The 20,457-nt window shown below is 48.3% G+C and overlaps 1 long non-coding RNA gene across 1 annotated transcript in view; it reads left to right on the forward strand.

Moving 5' to 3' along the window:
- LOC146058660 (uncharacterized) overlaps nt 1-20,457 on the forward strand; it is a 188,001-nt gene that overhangs the window by 123,041 nt on the left and 44,503 nt on the right. The window lies entirely within an intron of this gene.

Consider the following 20,457-nt stretch of genomic DNA (forward strand, 5'->3'; position numbering starts at 1 on the left):
TCTACCTTCTCCAGGGGCAGCCGATACTGTAGGTATACTGTAGTCGAACCCGTCTAGTTAGACGCCTAAAGATAGTCAACCGTGTCTAGATCGTCAGTAAGGGAAGTTAGACGCCAGCGTTAGAGCGACAAGAGCATGTTTGACATTAGTTTTTCACTTTTTTTTGGTATTGAATGTCACAGGTGTCACCGTGGACACTGTATTTGTGCACACTGTCCCCTTCGGTTCGCTATACGTTAACCATAGGTAAACCATTAACAAAATGCTATGCACCAGCATTCCCCTATCAAACCATAACAACCGCCTAATGAAACTGTGTCACACTCGGGTAAGGTGACATGTAGCGCGCGGCGGTGACGGAGGCGGCAGGCAGATTACCGCTTGGAATGTGAGAAATGAATAGCCAAAAAGTTCTGTATATTTTAGTGTCGTTTTCTCCTAACAAAAGTTCTGAGGAATGGCCGGCCAGGTTCTTAGCTGTATTAGAAAAGGATGTTTATGAGACCACAGTTCCCATTCTGCTGAGGAATTATTCCAAGCCGAGGAATGGAAATAATATGTAGTGATGCTTTATAACCACATTACGCCGTGAGTGGCAGCCATAAGTCTTTATATACAAAACGGATAACTCGGTTAGGGAGATGCAATGTGCAGCGCTGGGAAATAACATATCAGGAAAGCACCGGCCCATATATTACAGGCAATGTCAGGCACACGCGGCGGAGGGGAGCTGGGGATGATCTCTAGTGAAGACAGGCCTGAGGGGCGTCTTCCACTGTGCATACTGAATTTACAGGGCACTTATAGTGGTCACCTCCTGTAGGGCCTCATTCCGAGGTGAGGCGCAGAAGCGCCTGAGTCTGTTGAATTCCCCCAGTAGAGGTGAGGGGCAGTGTGAGCCTTTTATTGTATAGGATGGAAGAAGTATTCATCCAAACAGTGTGGCAGACGTTATGTTTTATTCGCTACAGCTGCAAAATATTTGAATGCTGATTTATTGTATTTTGCATGCCCACCTGCAACAATTGCTCAATGGATTGCTTGAGGTCCCTCTGAAAACGTAGCCAGTGATGGCCGCAAGCAAGATTATTGACAGTGCCCTGGAAAACGCAGGCGTTACCCGGCCATTTGGGAGGGAGGGACGTTGACATCTTCAGTGGCCGCAATCTCCCATTGGCCAATGATTAAAGAAAGTGTAACTGAGGTCACAACTGGCTAAGTCAAACACAACTAGACAAAAGCAGTACAAAGTCAGCAAACAAGCAATCACTCATGGCCAAGACAGGAACAAAGGTCAGGACAGGGTCAGGGCAGTGAGGTCAGGACAGGAAGCGTGGTCAGGATGAGCAGCAAGGTCAGGGCAGGCAGCAAGGTTAGGACAAGCAGACACTTCAAGACAGAGGACAAGGACAGGCAGAAAGGTCAGGGCAAGCAGCAAGGCCAGGGTACGCAGCAACATCAGGGCAGGCAGCAAGGTCAAGACAGATGGCAAGGTTAAGACAGGCGGCCAAATCTAGACAGAGGACAAGGGCAGGCAGCAAGGTCAGGGCAGGCAGCAAGGTCAAGGCAGGCACAAAGGTCAGGACAGAGTCAGGGCAGCGAGGTCAGGACAGGCAGCAAGGTCAGGACGAGCAGCAAGTTCAGGGCAGGCAGCAAGGTTAGGACAGGCAGTCAAATCAAGACAGAGGACAAGGGCAGGCAGCAAGGTCAGGGCAGGCAGCAAGGCCAGGGTACGCAGCAACATCAGGGCAGGCAGCAAGGTCAAGACAGATGGCAAGGTTAAGACAGGTGGCCAAATCTAGACAGAGGACAAGGGCAGGCAGCAAGGTCAAGGCAGGCACAAAGGTCAGGACAGAGTCAGGGCAGCGAGGTCAGAACAGGCAGCAAGGTCAGGACGAGCAGCAAGGTTAGGACAAGCAGCCAAATCAAGAAAGAGGACAAGGGCAGGCAGCAAGGTCAGGACAGGGGACAAGGTCAGGGCAGGCAGCAAGGTCAGGGCAGGCAGCAAGGTCAGGACAGGGGACAAGGTCAGGGCAGGCAGCAAGGTCAGGACAGGCAGCAAGGTCAGGACAGGGGACAAGGTCAGGGCAGGCAGCAAGGTCAGGACTGGGGACAAGGTCAGGGCAGGCAGCAAGGTCAGGACAAGGGGACAAGGTCAGGGCAGGCAGCAAGGTCAGGACAGGGGACAAGGTCAGGGCAGGCAGCAAGGTCAGGGCAGGCAGCATGGTCAGGGCAGGCAGCACGGTCAGGTAAGCAATAACAAAGACGTGTTTCTAATGTACATTATTTACAGAGATGATTATTAGTAAAAGCCTCAGGAAACCATTGTTACACCAATAAATGAGTCACCGGAACGTGGAAGCCACATTTAAGCTCTAACTACAGATGTTTTGATAAAAACATATAAACATCGGCGCACATATAAAAGGAAAAGGAATGACACGAGCGGTGAACCCAGAGAACATGCCGCCGTCTTCCCTGCAATAAGAAGAGATATAATTTGGAATAAATGCGTTCAGTTAAATCCCATGACACTCTCAGCTGCACTCCTTTTTTTTTGTCGAGTTTGTTATTATGGCTGAATGGGGAGGTTAAGTGGTTTAATTGATATGTTTAAAATCGCAGATGTAGAAAGAAAAGACGAGATTCTCTAGGTAGCGTCGCTGTTGTCGGTTTGTTACTTTTTTTATTGAACATAAACCGTTTCTTCGGGATTGACAGGAGTTTCTGTGACAAATGAACGTGCGAAGCCTGGGAAGTTTAATTAGTTTCTTAATCACATTACTCTAAGGGGGAGGAAATGCGTAATATCTATGAATCCCAGAAACGAGCGGCTGTATGATCCATGGATTGCTGTGTGCTTTGTGCGCACAGCCCCATCTGGTACTATTTAGTCTTTTAGGTGGGGATGACTTGCTGCCATCGCTGCATATCAGCAACATAGTGTAGGAGAACAGAAACACTAATGATTAATATACGCTACATTGTAACTAGCGGCATAATACAGCTCTGGGACAGAACACCTGTCAGACAGGGAATGACAGCATTTTGGTAAATGAGAAGAGAACCACAAAACATCTTTACGGCTTTAAAATGAAGTAATGTTACTGTATCATATCGCTGTAATTAATCGTAGCGGTAAAGTTACTCATAGTCCGAGATATAGCGCTGGGAAATGAAGTCATGGATATTTATTGCATCGTATTCAGTATGTCTCACACACACACAATTACGCACTAAGGAAGTCATTCTGGCTGGCTTGTTAAGCAGCGTTAGGTGGAATGAAAAGCCCCCGGGATAGCGGGCCCGGAATAATTCGATGGTTGCCGACTATCGAATGATTTATCTGGTCAATCTCTGCTGACTTAGATCTGCGGTGTCCTGCTGCGAGAACTGGGCGCGCAGCTGACGTCCGAGTGCGTTCGGTAACCAGAATGACCTCCTAAGACACAAACACATACACACTAATGCAAACATATACACACACTAAAACGCACACCAATACACAGACACGCAATAACATAGAGATGTATACACACTGTACATAAATCCGTACAATCTGTGTACTATATACACATTATTAGTCTTCATATATCCTATACAATCACATCCAAACTCTACAATACACACATATCCCCACTTATTTCCCATAATCTTGACCACAAACTAACATTGCTGGGTCACGTATCATACAGCCCACCAAGAGCCTCTGCAATCTGGTGACTATTATGTCATAGTAGTACCTATCCTTGTGTATCAATGCCTATTTAGCTATATAGCTTGCGAGCAGGGCCCTCCTACCCCTATATCAGCCTCCTCTCCAGGAGAAGCAGCTGTTGATCGTGGCGTCATTAAGCCCCACCCCCATAATGTAAAATACCCCAATTCTCGGATCTCCGTGGAGGGGGCGGGGCTAAAATGATGTGATTGTGGACATTTTAGCTCCACCCCCTCCACTGAGACTCGCGGATTGCTGCATTCAAATGCAGAGGTAAGGGGGAAGACAACGCAAGTAGGGGTTGGCGTGGGGGTCCCCTAGAATCCGGGAGGGTTGTCCACCATTCCGGGAGGGTAGGCAACCCTGCCCTATATCTGTCTGCCATGCCCCCAGCCCCTCTGTCTCCTTCAAAAGATGCTGTGCACATGTGCAGAATGTCTATTCACCGCAGAGCAGCAACAAGCAGGGGGGACTCCCCCCCCCACCACCACCGCAAGACACTGAAAGCCCCAGGTGTGACACGGTACAGTCCCAAAAAACGGGACTATCCCGCAAAAATTGGGAGAGTTAGAACTCGAGGTATGGTCTGTTATACCCAGTTTTGTTCTATCACTGGTTTTTCCAATTGTAAAGTGCAACAGAATTTTCTGTGATATACTGTATAAGAAACTGTTAATAAATAAAATAAATATATATATATATATATATATATATATATATATATATATATATCTATCGAAATACTGGAAAACTGACAAAAACCCTCATTCAGATATTACCAGATTTTTGCTCCAATCGGCCAGAGATACAATGTACATCTCAGACATATCATTAATATGCCTTGGCCAATCAAATCTCAGTACTCTAATAGGTGGGAGGGGCAAACTTGCACACTGGATGGTAATATCTGAGAAACCCTAAATGACGGTAATGGGGGAGGTGACATAAACCAGCAACACAAATATATCTATAGATTGATTTACACAAGATTGCCTTTTCATTTTGGTCATTTATGATTTCGCTTTTCGGGACACCGATTGAAGTCTGGCCTATGGCTGTGGCACAGCGCCGCCGCGCTGCAGAAACCGCCACCACCTGCACAATCTCCTTCATTCGTATATAAACATAATCATTTTGGTAGAAAACCCCACAATGCCGTATCTCTCTCTACCCACTGCCAGGGCATTAAATGCCAGCTCAGCATCTGGGTACCAGTCCCCCGGTATCCTGGCAGTGACAGGGAGCTGAGCTGAAATAAGTTAGCGGAGGAGTGTGGCGGAAAGAAGAGGAAAAGATAATTTTCTTGGCTTGATGCACAGAAGACAGCGCTTTGTTTTCTGTTTTCTGAGCGTGAACCGTCAAGTAGAAGGTTAAGCCGCACACTCTAGGAATCAATGAGCATCCCCGGATCAATCTCCGGGCCTGTGCCAGCGGGCGTGTGAGGTGTCATCGCACTGCCGGCATTATCTGGGTATCGCACTGAACGCTTCTGCTTAACAGTGCAGTGTTTTCTGCTGGGACGTTCAAGGAGAAAGATCTAGAGAGGAGGAGTCCTGTGTAGAGCATCCATCCAAGCCCCAGTGGTGTATCTATAATGGTTACAGTGGGCGCAGGGTAAACTGGCCCCGAAGTCCCAGGAGCACTCTAGTACTACAACGCCACAATACTACTATTAAGGGAAAATCGACTGAAAAAATGGCCGCCGCGCCATTTTTCTGGAGATTCAGGTGTTGAGTTTTTCGGGATTGTGCAGCTGAATTTTTAATGCAAACCTCCTAGAGGTCTCATTTTTCGAAACACAGGGGCAGATGTACTAAGCCTGGTGAAGTGATAAAGTGGACGGTGATAACGCAGCATCCAAGCAGCTCATAAGTGTCATTTTTCAGACCCAGTCTGTAACCAGAATAACCCCCTAAATCCCATCACGGATAGCAAGACCAACAGTGACCCCTTCAGGTTGCAGCCACCATTGCAGCCCAAAATACATTGCAACATTCATCTCGATACAATTAGCTGCAACACTATATAAGAAGACAGTATTTTGCAGACCATTTGAATGTCACGGTAGAAGGTGAACGCTGCAGTGGCACAGAAAAGGTTAACAGATCGAAGTACATTCCCCATTATATATCCTTTAATCTTTCCCAAACAAACACAACCAGCATTAACCTTTATCCGGAAGTCTTAGCTCTGACATTTCAGAAAAGATGGATTTCTACCAATCAGCCGAGCCCCCTACTGTCATTCTATGCAATGATTCATGCGGCAAAGGGACCACTAATATAGGGTGACACTGTATATATACGGCCGACAAATATAGGGTGACACTGTATCTGTACATTGTGCGGATTGTACCTTGGTAAATACACTGATAGGATACACTTGTATTAACCCTTACCCATCCGCTGGGTCCTAGCGGGAGAAGGGACGGAGGAATCAGACTTACCTGCAAGACAAAAAGAGAGAAGAAATGAACATTTAATTCACAGTATCCACATAGAATCCTATGTCCTATCTTATAGGTTATAATATAATATAATATCATTCTAGAAAAAATTCAGCTTAAATATGTAGTTTGTGCATGCAGGGATTATTTACTAAAATGTGGATTTATTTATTTAGCACCTTCTAGAAGATCACAGACAGAGGGCCAGATGCCCTAAGCTTCAAAAGGGATAAAATGGAGAGTGATAAACAGCCAGCCAATCGGCTTCTACCTGTCATGTCACTGACTGTGTTTAAAAAATGTCAGACAGGAGCTGATTGGTTGGTTGTTTATCACTCTCCATTTTATCACTTTTTGATGCGTCGTGCATCTGGCCCAGAATTTGATTGGTTGCCCATAGCAACAGCCCATCCCCAATAGAATTCCCATTTTAGAAAATAATCCCCAAACTGTGTGCAACACTACAGAGGCTGCGTTATGGAAGATCTGCCGTGTCTAGGGAGATGCATTAGATGGACGACACTGACAATCTATCACCCCTGCTACAGAGAAAGTACCGCTTTATGATGGTGCTCCCCCATTTCGTTACAGATCATTAGAGAGAACTATGGGATTTGCATTACAGTTACTGTACATCAGGGCTGGTCAAACCGATCCTCAAGATCCACATCTCCCATATCACCTAGCTGGTGCACAGGTGCAGTCATTAATAACTGTCACATCTCCCAGACCCCCTACCTGGTGCACAGGTGCAGTCATTACTAACTGTCACATCTCCCAGGCCCCCTACCTGGTGCACAGGTGCAGTCATTAATAACTGTCACATCTCCCAGGCCCCCTACCTGGTGCACAGGTGCAGTCATTAATAACTGTCACATCTCCCAGACCCCCTACCTGGTGCACAGGTGCAGTCATTAATAACTGTCACATCTCCCAGACCCCCTAGCTGGTGGACAGGTGCAGTCATTAATAACTGTCACATCTCCCAGGCCCCCTACCTGGTGCACAGGTGCAGTCATTAATAACTGTCACATCTCCCAGACCCCCTACCTGGTGCACAGGTGCAGTCATTACTAACTGTCACATCTCCCAGGCCCCCTACCTGGTGCACAGGTGCAGTCATTAATAACTGTCACATCTCCCAGACCCCCTACCTGGTGCACAGGTGCAGTCATTACTAACTGTCACATCTCCCATATCACCTAGCTGGTGCACAGGTGCAGTCATTAATAACTGTCACATCTCCCAGACCCCCTAGCTGGTGGACAGGTGCAGTCATTAATAACTGTCACATCTCCCAGACCCCCTACCTGGTGCACAGGTGCAGTCATTACTAACTGTCACATCTCCCAGGCCCCCTACCTGGTGCACAGGTGCAGTCATTATTAACTGTCACATCTCCCAGACCCCCTACCTGGTGCACAGGTGCAGTCATTAATAACTGTCACATCTCCCAGACCCCCTACCTGGTGCACAGGTGCAGTCATTAATAACTGTCACATCTCCCAGACCCCCTACCTGGTGCACAGGTGCAGTCATTAATAACTGTCACATCTCCCAGACCCTCTACCTGGTGCACAGGTGCAGTCATTAATAACTGTCACATCTCCCATATCACCTAGCTGGTGCACAGGTGCAGTCATTAATAACTGCCACATCTCCCAGACCCCCTAGCTGGTGCACAGGTGCAGTCATTAATAACTGTCACATCTCCCAGGCCCCCTACCTGGTGCACAGGTGCAGTCATTACTAACTGTCACATCTCCCAGGCCCCCTACCTGGTGTACAGGTGCAGTCATTAATAACTGTCACATCTCCCTGACCCCCTACCTGGTGCACAGGTGCAGTCATTACTAACTGTCACATTTCCCAGACCACCTACCTGGTGCACAGGTGCAGTCATTAATAACTGTCACATCTCACAGACCCCCTACCTGGTGCACAGGTGCAGTCATTATTAACTGTCACATCTCCCAGACCCCCTACCTGGTGCACAGGTGCAGTCATTAATAACTGTCACATCTCCCATATCACCTAGCTGGTGCACAGGTGCAGTCATTAATAACTGTCACATCTCCCAGACCCCCTACCTGGTGCACAGGTGCAGTCATTAATAACTGTCACATCTCCCAGACCCCCTACCTGGTGCACAGGTGCAGTCATTAATAACTGTCACATCTCACAGACCCCCTACCTGGTGCACAGATGCAGTCATTATTAACTGTCACATCTCCTAGACCCCCTACCTGGTGCACAGGTGCAGTCATTAATAACTGTCACATCTCCCAGACGCCCTACCTGGTGCACAGGTGCAGTCATTAATAACTGTCACATCTCCCAGACCCCCTACCTGGTGCACAGGTGCAGTCATTAATAACTGTCACATCTCCCAGACCCCCTACCTGGTGCACAGGTGCAGTCATTAATAACTGTCACATCTCCCAGACCCCCTAGCTGGTTCACAGGTACAGTCATTAATAACTGTCACATCTCCCAGACCCCCTACCTGGTGCACAGGTGCAGTCATTAATAACTGTCACATCTCCCAGACCCCCTACCTGGTGCACAGGTGCAGTAATTACTAACTGTCACATCTCCCAGACCCCTACCTGGTGCACAGGTGCAGACATTAATAACTGTCACATCTCCTAGACCCCCTACCTGGTGCACAGGTGCAGTCATTAATAACTGTCACATCTCCTAGACCCCCTACCTGGTGCACAGGTGCAGTCATTAATAACTGTCACATCTCCCAGACCCCCTACCTGGTGCACAGGTGCAGTCATTAATAACTGTCACATCTCCCAGATCCCCTACCTGGTGCACAGGTGCAGTCATTAATAACTGTCACATCTCCCAGACCCCCTACCTGGTGCACAGGTGCAGTCATTAATAACGGTCACATCTCCCAGACCCCCTACCTGGTGCACAGGTGCAGTCATTAATAACTGTCACATCTCCCAGATCCCCTACCTGGTGCACAGGTGCAGTCATTAATAACTGTCACATCTCCCAGACCCCCTACCTGGTGCACAGGTGCAGTCATTAATAACTGTCACATCTCCCAGACCCCCTACCTGGTGCACAGGTGCAGTCATTAATAACTGTCACATCTCCCAGACCCCCTACCTGGTGCACAGGTGCAGTCATTAATAACTGTCACATCTCCCAGACCCCCTACCTGGTGCACAGGTGCAGTCATTAATAACTGTCACATTTCCCAGACCACCTAGCTGGTGCACAGGTGTAGTCATTACTGTCACATCTCCTAGACCACCCACCTGGTGCACAGGTGCAGTCATTACTAGCTGTCACATCTCCCAGACCCCCTACCTGGTGCACAGGTGCAGTCTTTACTAACTGTCACATCTCCCATATCACCTAGCTGGTGCACAGGTGCAGTCATTAATAACTGTCACATCTCCCTGACCCCCTACCTGGTGCACAGGTGCAGTCATTAATAACTGTCACATCTCCCAGGCCCCCTACCTGGTGCACAGGTGCAGTCATTAATAACTGTCACATCTCCCAGACCCCCTACCTGGTGCACAGGTGCAGTCATTACTAACTGTCACATCTCCCAGACCCCCTACCTGGTGCACAGGTGCAGTCATTAATAACTGTCACATCTCCCAGACCCCCTAGCTGGTGCACAGGTACAGTCGTTAATAACTGTCACATATCCCAGACCCCCTACCTGGTGCACAGGTGCAGTCATTAATAACTGTCACATCTCCCAGACCCCCTACCTGGTGCACAGGTGCAGTCATTAATAACTGTCACATCTCCTAGACCCCCTACCTGGTGCACAGGTGCAGTCATTAATAACTGTCACATCTCCCAAACCCCTACCTGGTGCACAGGTGCAGTCATTAATAACTGTCACATCTCCCAGACCCCCTACCTGGTGCACAGGTGCAGTCATTAATAACTGTCACATCTCCTAGACCCCCTACCTGGTGCACAGGTGCAGTCATTAATAACTGTCACATCTCCCATATTGAGGGGGGTTTGTTTGCAAAGGGCAAACGGAAAGACAAATGTGTCTTTTTGGGCACACTCTTTGTAATGTTCAATTAAATGGTTTAATTATTAGTTTTAAAACATAGCATTTAATGGACTTCTTTATCTAAAATATATGGAGCAGTTATGAATGGATAATCAGTCGTTTAATACATTTTAATTTTGACTATCAATCAACAACACACAACACAAAAGACATGACAAAAGACAGACTTACATAGACATAATGGGTGACATTCTATGGGATGCGATTTTGCTTTTTTTGCGGTAATTAGACCACAAAATGGCGATATCGCATTTTTCATAGAAATTGCAAATTTAATGTGATGCGCTAAGGGACTGAAATCGCATATTATGTGCGTTAAGGTATGCTGATAAAAATTGCGAGATTAATTCGCATTTTTATCGCATCCAGATGTTTTCGTATAGAAAAGTATACAAGTCGCTTATTTAATGCAATGCGCATTTGCACATCGCATTTTTTAGGTGCCTAATTTTCGCACTTATTTCAGACCAGGGTCTGTTTGGCGAATTAGCCAGAACCCTGCACAGATCGCAATGTTCTGTGCAGGGTTCTGCTGTAAAAAATAAAATAAAGGGTTAAAATAAAAAAAAAACGAGCGCGGGGTCCCCCGCCCGAGTATAACCAGCCCCGGGCTCACTGAGCCGGTGCTGGTGACATAAAATCAGGGTCCCCGACAAATAGGGGTCCCCTTGATTTCATGAAACCAGCACCAGGCTCAAGGTCCGGCGCTGGTTCCCAAAATACGGGGGACAAAGTGACTAGGGGTCCCCCGTATTTTAAGAACCAGCACCGGACACAACCAGCCAGCAGGGTAATGCCACAGCCGGGGGAAACTTATTATATAAGCTCCCGCGGCCAAAGCATTAACCCCCTGGCTGGTCAGCATGGGCAGGGGTCCTGGGGAAGTGGGGACCCCCCCAATGAAGGGGTCCCCCCCCTCCAGGACTTACCAGCCCATGCTGATAGTCCGGGGCTGTCCCCGATGCCCCTCGGCGGTGGGCATCGGGCTGATGGCTTGTGTAAAAAAAAGAAGTACAACTATTGTTTTATACTGGCGAACTATGAGTCCCTGCAAGCCTACCCCGCATGCTGGGACTTGGAGAACCACAAGTCCCAGCATGCGGGGCATTAAAGGGCCCGCTGGCACTTGTAGTTCAGCAGTACAAAAAATAGTTAACAAAATCACACTGACACACTGTAAAATAAAAGTTTAATACATACAAAACACACACACACTGATACTTACCTACCTTGAGCCCGTAGGTCGGTCCCTGGGTCCTGGGTCCGGGCTCCGGGGCTCCAGGGCAGAAGAGTCCGGTTCTGGGGCCTTGGTCCTGGTTCCGGGGCTGGTCCTGGGGTTCCGGGGCTCCTGGGCTGCAGAATCCGGGGTCCGGGATCCGAGGTAGTCCCCAGGGGTACCTAAGGAAGCAAATCCAACTCACCTGGTCCCCGGCGACGACCTCGGAATCCTCTCCGGTGACAGCGCTGCTCCAATCTGGTATCCGGCTCACAGGACTTTGACAGGCGCTGAGATGTTTCCTCTTCGGCGTCTCTGCACAGAATGATTTCTTGGCCAATCAGGAGCCGAGAAAGTCAGCTCCTGATTGGCCAGAAATCATTCTAACTAGAGACGCCGAGGAGGAAACATCTCTGCTCTAGATGCGCTGAGATGTTACTTCCTCGGCGTCTGTATTCAGAATGATTTCTGGCCAATCAGGAGCCGACTTTCTCGGCTCCTGATTGGCCAAGAAATCATTCTGTGCAGAGACGCCGAGGAGGAAACATCTCAGCGCCTGTCAAAGTCCTGCGAGCCGGATACCAGATTGGAGCAGCGCTGTCACCGGAGAGGATTCCGAGGTCGTCGCCGGGGACCAGGTGAGTTGGATTTGCTTCCTTAGGTACCCCTGGGGACTACCTCGGATCCCGGATTCTGCAGCCCAGGAGCCCCGGAACCAGGACCAAGGCCCCGACACCGGACTCTTCTGCCCTGGAGCCCCGGAGCCCGGACCCAGGGACCGACCTACGGGCTCAAGGTAGGTAAGTATCAGTGTGTGTGTGTTTTGTATGTATTCAACTTTATTTTACAGTGTGTCAGTGTGATTTTGTTAACTATTTTTTGTACTGCTGAACTACAAGTGCCAGCGGGCCCTTTAATGCCCCGCATGCTGGGACTTGTGGTTCTCCAAGTCCCAGCATGCGGGGTAGGCTTGCTGGGACTCATAGTTCGCCAGTATAAAACAATAGTTGTACTTCTTTTTTTTACACAAGCCATCAGCCCGATGCCCACCGCCCAGGGGCATCGGGGACAGCCCCGGACTATCAGCATGGGCTGGTAAGTCCTGGAGGGGGGGACCCCTTCATTGGGGGGGTCCCCACTTCCCCAGGACCCCTGCTGACCAGCCAGGGGGTTAATGCTTTGGCCGCGGGAGCTTATATAATAAGTTTCCCCCGGCTGTGGCATTACCCTGCTGGCTGGTTGTGTCCGGTGCTGGTTCTTAAAATACGGGGGACCCCTAGTCACTTTGTCCCCCGTATTTTGGGAACCAGCGCCGGACCTTGAGCCTGGTGCTGGTTTCATGAAATCAAGGGGACCCCTATTTGTGGGGGACCCTGATTTTATGTCACCAGCACCGGCTCAGTGAGCCCGGGGCTGGTTATACTCGGGCGGGGGACCCCGCGCTCGTTTTTTTTTTTAAACTTTGCGCTGTCCTGCAAATGTGCGATTTTCAGACATGAAAATAGCACATTTTCAGGACTAAAGACAGCGCACCACTTCGCTGCAAATCGCCCCTCTTCGCACTTTTCAGCCTCCAATGCGCATCACATTAAATATGCGCATTTTGACTGAAAAGTGCGATTTGCGGCGATGTGGTGCGCGAATAAAACATGCGCATTTAGCGCATCCCATAGAATCTCACCCATATAGTTTTTCTTAAAATAGAAATGTATCCTCTATTGTTAGAGGTATTTTACACCATTTTGGTTGCTTATATGCCTTATTTTAATGCCTTGGCATATAGCATTGCTCAGCTTAGCCAGAAATCGCCTAAGTGTTGTCTTTGGATACAATCTATTTCCATGCAATCATAGAATCTAATTTAATCTTGACTTGTATAGTTGGTGCTATATATACTGTAGGAGATGGTTGAATCCTGATCTATTAAGTATCAAGGGTCAGAGTGGTACCACGTGAAAAGTGCTCCTGCAACCGGTGGCTCCTTGGTATCTACTGTTCAATCACCATGCCTGTGTTACCATACCAGCTCTTCTCCCAGGAGTCTCCTCTCTGGTTAATAGGCTGGCCCCTAAAATTATTGATGGTAGTGTTGGATTCCGGCCCAGATTAGGGTATAAAGGTAACCATTCGGAAAGTTGTGTTGAATGAGAGTACCAGGTTGGTTGTATGTTGGAGCTAGGGTATAGGTCACTTCTGCTTTCCAAACCAGCTTGAGAGGTCACCCTAATGCTTTTCAGTATCACATCTTCCATATCACCTAGCTGATGCACAGGTGTAGATATTACTAACGGTCACATTTCCCAGACCACCTATCTGGTGCACAGGTGCAGTCATTAATAACTGTCACATCTCCCAGACCCTCTACCTGGTGCACAGGTGCAGTCATTACTAACTGTTACATCTCCCAGACCACCTTGCTGGTGCACAGCTGCAGTCATTACTAACTAACATTTCCAAGACCTTTAGCTGGTGCACGGTTGCAGTCATTACTAACTGTCACATTTCCCATACCACCTAGCTGGTGCACAGGTGCAGTCATTACTAACTGTAACATCTCCCATACCACCTATCTGGTGCACGGTTGCAGTCATTACTTACTGTCACATCTCCCATACCACCTATCTGGTGCACAGGTGCAGTCATTACTTACTGTCACATCTCCCATACCACCTATCTGGTGCACAGGTGCAGTCATTACTTACTGTCACATCTCCCATACCACCTATCTGGTGCACAGGTGCAGTCATTACTTACTGTCACATCTCCCATACCACCTATCTGGTGCACAGGTGCAGTCATTACTTACTGTCACATCTCCCATACCACCTATCTGGTGCACGGTTGCAGTCATTACTAACTGTCACATTTCCCATACCACCTATCTGGTGCACAGGTGCAGTCATTACTAACTGTCACATTTCCCATACCACCTATCTGGTGCACAGGTGCAGTCATTACTAACTGTCACATCTCCCAGACCACCTTGCTGGGGCACAGCTGTAGTCATTACTAACTGTCTCATTTCCCAGACCACCTAGCTGGTGCACAGGTGCAGTCATTACTTACTGTCACGTCTCCCAGACCACCTTGCTGGGGCACAGCTGTAGTCATTACTAACTGTCTCATTTCCCATACCACCTAGCTGGTGCACGGGTGTAGTCATTACTTACTGTCACGTCTCCCAGACCACCTTACTGGGGCACAGGTACCGTGATTACTAACTGTCACATTTTCATACATGTGCTGCACATTCTACAGATCCACAGGTGGCCTGGAAAACATGACCTGTTGGAAAATATCAAAGACTCGCTTGGCCAGTCCACAGTAGGTGTGCGGCCATTAGTTTGACAGTCAATAGATTTTCCTGTGTCGACCTATTTCCTATCAACATTGTCAATGTGTCAATGTTTCGGTTATGTCGACATAAGTCCATTCAACCACATTCTTGATCTTCCCAGAATCTCTCAGATCCGCCTTGGTCAGTCAGGCTGTGATCTACAGACACATTTTGCTTTTCATATGTGCATTAATTTACAAGTGTGATCTCTCAGACGTCGTTCAGACCTCGTGTATGTACTAAAGAAACACTCCAGTTGAAATCAAGTGACATCATGCATTTCCTGATATATACATTCACACCTAGGGCCTAGACTAGCACCAATGTACCATATATATATATTTATATATATATATATATATACATATATATGAGCGATAGCAACTCCAGATGTCGGTAATGTTTGGCAGAGTTTGGCATATCAGTTGGTGTGGCTCTATTTGAATTTTGGACTGTGCTGCAGCCCCACCCCTGGATCCGCCACTGGATAAGAGACTTTCATTCTCCATTTGGGCCCAAGACTCGTTTATTTCAACTACTGTGCTACTGTGTATGGGGAAGGGGTGGGTTGACGTGGTCTCGGTGGAGAGGATGTGGTCTAGCGCAGCAACCCCCATTTCATCCTTTTTTTGGGGGTGCCCAATGCTGCCCTAAAGACTGGGCAGCCCCCGACTCTACCAGCCTCCCCTCCTCCCTGCCCTCCTCAGCAGAGCAGAGCAGTGGTGATCTCCAACTCCCCCATCTGCCCCCCACCTGCGGGACCCATCATTAACCATCGAATGTTGATAGTCTGATACATTGTAAGTGTTATTTTTGTATTATATAAATTGGAAGTGATCGTACGTCCATCTTTGGTGCTGCAGCCACCGATCGCAGCGGGGAAACGCATCCGCTACAGCGCGTTTATAAAGCCGCTTTCTCCTTCTGGTAGGGAAATAGTTATAAGTTCAAGGTAGACTTTTATTTCAACACAAAAAGAGCAGAAACAGCATTTTCTGGCGTAAATATATAATTAAACTTATTACTTTAAAGGGGGCTGAATCTTTTCAAAGAAACTAATTACTCTAATTTGTTTTATTGTTTTGTCCCCGGCGCGCTGGGCTTCCTGCTTGATGAGTGCTCGCAGCTGCAGCATCTCTCTGTCGCTGCCATTGGCTGCGGTCTCAGGGATTATAATGACATCTGGGGAGCTGGTACCACATCCAGCAAAAGGAGCCTGCGTATGCTCTAATGAAAAAACTCAATTCTTTACACATTCGAGAGTTTTAAGTGTATCAGAACGAACATACATAAAAGGCTAATGACAGGGCGCGAGGCATCCAGCAGGAAACGGTTTCAATTTACCCACGGTCCTCACTGGCAGTACGTGCATAGCCAATGCCGCCATGTACATTTTATATATATGGCCTTAAATGTGAATAAATTGTACTGCAGATAAGATGTTAAAATTCAGGGGTTATTCAGACCTGATCGCTGATGGGTGATTTTGCAGCAAACGGCTTGCGATCAGGAAAGACGCAGGGATATTTTCGCAGAATGGCCTCACGCATGCGCATTCGTTCGATAATCATCCACCTTGCAAAATTGCAGGGCTGCGATTAGATCTGAATTACCCCCTTAGTGCAGCATGGTTGGTGTAGTGGTTAGCAATACTGCCTCACAGCGCTGAGGTCTTGGGTTTGATTCGGCGGCTGCTCGGAGCGCTAGAAGTAGCCGCCAAGTGACTGCTGGGTCACGCGGCGACTTTGAGCGCCGGACAGAGGAGGAGAAATCCTTTGACGGTAAGTAACCAGTAACAGATGTTTGCAGCCCTGCATATGGGTTAGCACGGTGGGGGGGCACGGGCATTTGGCAGGGCAGCGTTAACCTGCTTGCTGGACTCCGAACACACGCAGCCCAGCAAGTAGGTCTGAATCAGGCCAACCATCCTGCTCTTTATGGTCATTTTTAAAATAGTTTGTGACATGGCAGTTAGGAGCTGATTGGCTGGAATAGCCACAATGCGCTCACCCAGGGCTGCCACTAGAAATGTTGGGGTCCGGGACTGACCTACAGTCTGGGCCCCCAATGGCAGAGTGCCATACCTCTGGCCGCTACAAACCCCCCCCCCCCCCTGCGCACCAGCTCGCCCACCCCCGCCCGCATGACAGCACCCCGCCTTCCCCCTACCCAGTCACCATTACTTACCATCACCCGCGCTGCACATCGTCCGGCGCGCACACTGCACAGTGCAGCCTGCAGAGCGCCGAGCCCCTCTGTGTCCTAGGCTCGGCTCTCTGCAGGCTGCACTGTGTATTGTGTGTGCCTGGCCGCCGGCACCAGGTAGGGGAGGCTGGATGCATGTGGGTCAGGGAAAAGCCCAGAGAGGAGACTGTCAGTAGCACCTCGGTGGCGGGTCCTGATGTAGACATTATCAAGCCCGCCCCCAGTACTGCAAATCCCGAAATTTGCGGGTCTTTGAGGAGGGTTAAATGATGCAATTTGCATCTTTAGCCCCACCCCTTCCCCCGAAAAGCAGCGAATCATGGGAAATTAACGCTACCACGGGGGAGCACCGGTATCCGGGAGGGTTTCCCACCTTTCCGGGGAGCCGGGAGGGGGACCTGATTTTCGAGAGCCTCCCGGCCGGAGGGTAAGCAACCCTGTCCCTTGGTTTCACAGTCATCATCGTTGTCAGAGCTATCCCAGAGATCTGGCTGAAAACGGGACCCACAACTCTGCATAGAGCAGCCCACAGTTCCATCAACACACTTTCACCAAGCTCCGCCCATGCGTCAGCAAAACCACACCAGATCCGCCCGGAAAGTGTCTTACGCTGCACTCAGCATCGTGTGTAATCGCTGTTTGTAATACTGTAAGTGATGACGTTTTGGGTAACCTGTTACTATAGTGTCATTGGAAACGATTGGCGATTTTTTGAAAATGAAAAGTCGCAAAACTTTGCTAAGCCGGGATTGTGAGCTTACAGGCGTCCGGGAGGGAGGGGTTAAACAATTACTCCTGACTCATAGCCCAGCAGCCACTTCCCAAGGGGCTCCGAGCTCCAAGGTTCATCACCAGCTCAGCACTCAATAAATCTAGACTGCAGCAGACAGAATAATCGATGTAAGATCATTGAACCTGGTAAAGCTGGCATACAGGGAATACAAACAGCAGGGGATAGTGATCACAGACGCGCAATGGGGGTGGGGGGTGATCGTCCTGACACCCCCCCCCCCCCTTGGATCCACCACCGACAAGCATCTCTTTATGCCTATTAGCTTATACACTGTAACACTTTTTGAAGTCATTGTGAAGCACTTTGATGCGTCCATGTGAACCCTTCACATCCATTCCAAAAAAAAACTTCAAAGGCAAAGTGCATCTGTTTATGTGCAAGTGCAGCTTGGTTTTGTACATTAAAGAGGGCATTTGCTTTTGCAAACCAACCAACAATGTAGGACACTTATACGGTGCCCATGTCGACATATGTTGACATAAAAAATGTGAAAACCGCACGTCAACCTTATTATGTGTCGACCATAAACTTGTGTCGACATTTTGTCAATGTCAACCTTGGATATGCCGACCATGTCAAGGTGTCGACTTAGTCACCATTGACCATTAGTGGTCAACCTAGTGACTTTTGACCAAGACATTGTCTACCATTTATACCGTAACCCTGTCCCTGGCTATGTATACAATTCGGATTTGCAGAAGGATCTGGCGTCTTTTTGCACTGCACATGCTCAGTAGCCGAGCGCACAATCTACGGCGGTGCGCAGTCCCACGCCTCTTACTGTAGTTACAGTATCACATGGATCTCTTTCACCAGGAATAGCGCTGGCACATGGGCGCGCTTATGGCGGGATGGAGGGAGGCGTTGCATGCGCATTACGCCATTACAGCCACCACACATCAGCTTCTCAACGCACTCACAGGGAACGAGACCCGCTTCCAGCTGTGTGTTCCTAAAGAAGGAGTTTAATAAAAGCCTAAAAATCTGATTATAACATTACAGGCAAGATCTAAAATGCGCAATAATCTCCGGAGGTCGGATCTGAGCAGGTGGGAACTTTCGGGACGAGTGCATGTAGGACGTCGACGCCTAAAACAAATCTACATTCTGTAGAGGCGCCGACTCGGTGTATAAATCCAAATTTATGCACCCGGCTGCTGTGATAAACGTTTTTATCAAAGCAAATGTACTCCTACTGTATATTTGTGCTGGCAACGCCGCGCCGATAATACATCCTCGTGTCAGCATTGAAGTATTTCACAGCTTTGAGTCTATCCATACTTGTTTTAAGTGTTTAGTATGGCTGGCGTGGGAATTTGAATGTTTTATAGGCCTTCCCGGAGCATTGGGCAGAACGCGCCGTCGCTGCCTGAAGATGGCTGCGATGCTCCTGACGGAAGGGAAACAGATGAGGCCGTGTCCTTACTATTAGCCGAGTATTTAATAGTTATTTATTTAGGACACCATGATACAGAATGGAGGAACGCTGAGACAGAATACCCTGTGCACTAGAGCTGACAATCTAATATGTACCAGAGGGGGGATAGAAAACCATAAATGCATCCTTAGGGAAATGGCTCGATAATGTAGGAATCAATATGGCAGATTGTAATAGTATCCACTGTGACACTGTGGCCCCAAAAGGTGGAACAACAAGAAAGTGCCTAAAAACCAGACTGTCCCAAATATTAAGGGAGAATGCTATGGGACTGTGGGAGGTATGCTATAACCACAGTCCTCCACATAGAAATAGACTAATCGCCACCTGCCCAGCCACAGACACAGATATTAATATTGTATTTCTATTTTCCTCAAAAAATGATGCAATTTCCTATATTTCTATATTTATGGCGACACTGGGCTGGTATTGTAGGAAGGGTACATGCCCACGTGACACTGGGCATACCCACAGAACACTGGCCACACCCATGCAGCACTGGTCACACCCACAACAACACACTGGCCCCACTCACACAGCACTCAGTACGCCAAAACAACATTGACCACACCCACACAACACTGACCACACTCACATATGGTAGCATTGGTCACGCATTGTCTGCTTCTCACAATAAGCCAGGGCCCAGAGGTGATTCTGCAGCACAGTTTAAAGGGGAGCTATACCAACTGCGACCAACTGATCTGCTATTCCAAGTTGACTCACTGGCAGTTGGTGTTGCGTCCCTATTTGAATTTCAGACTGTGCCACTCCCTCCCCCCCCCCACCCCTCTTGGACACACCACTGCAATGAGCCCTTTACTATATTCATCCCCAGGCGAATGTGCCACTTTTCCATCTGCTGTATTTAAAGAAGGAAAATTGGGTAACGCATCAGCCCCAATAGCCCACTGGCATTTAGTGGCGCAATAAAAAAAATATATTTTGATCGATATATTTCTTAAAAGATTATGTAAATTAGCGACATAAATGCCCATGAAATTGCGCTGTGTAATATCGTGGAAACTGTAGTTTCCGACCAATCGCCCCGCGCCACTCGGATTTCTGCTGCGCAAGTGACCTAAACTCAATTCTCATCTAATCTAATTTTCTCTTTAAATTTAAAGAACTTCCGAGACGGCTGCAATGATCTGACAAACACGGAGTCCTTCAGCCTCGCCACTCAGCTGTGCGAGGAATAAACCCTTTATAAATAACAATCTAATCACCGATAG

Source organism: Crinia signifera, chromosome 2 (assembly GCF_055691185.1).
Source record: "Crinia signifera chromosome 2, ASM5569118v1, whole genome shotgun sequence".
Classification (NCBI taxonomy): Eukaryota; Metazoa; Chordata; class Amphibia; order Anura; family Myobatrachidae; genus Crinia; species Crinia signifera.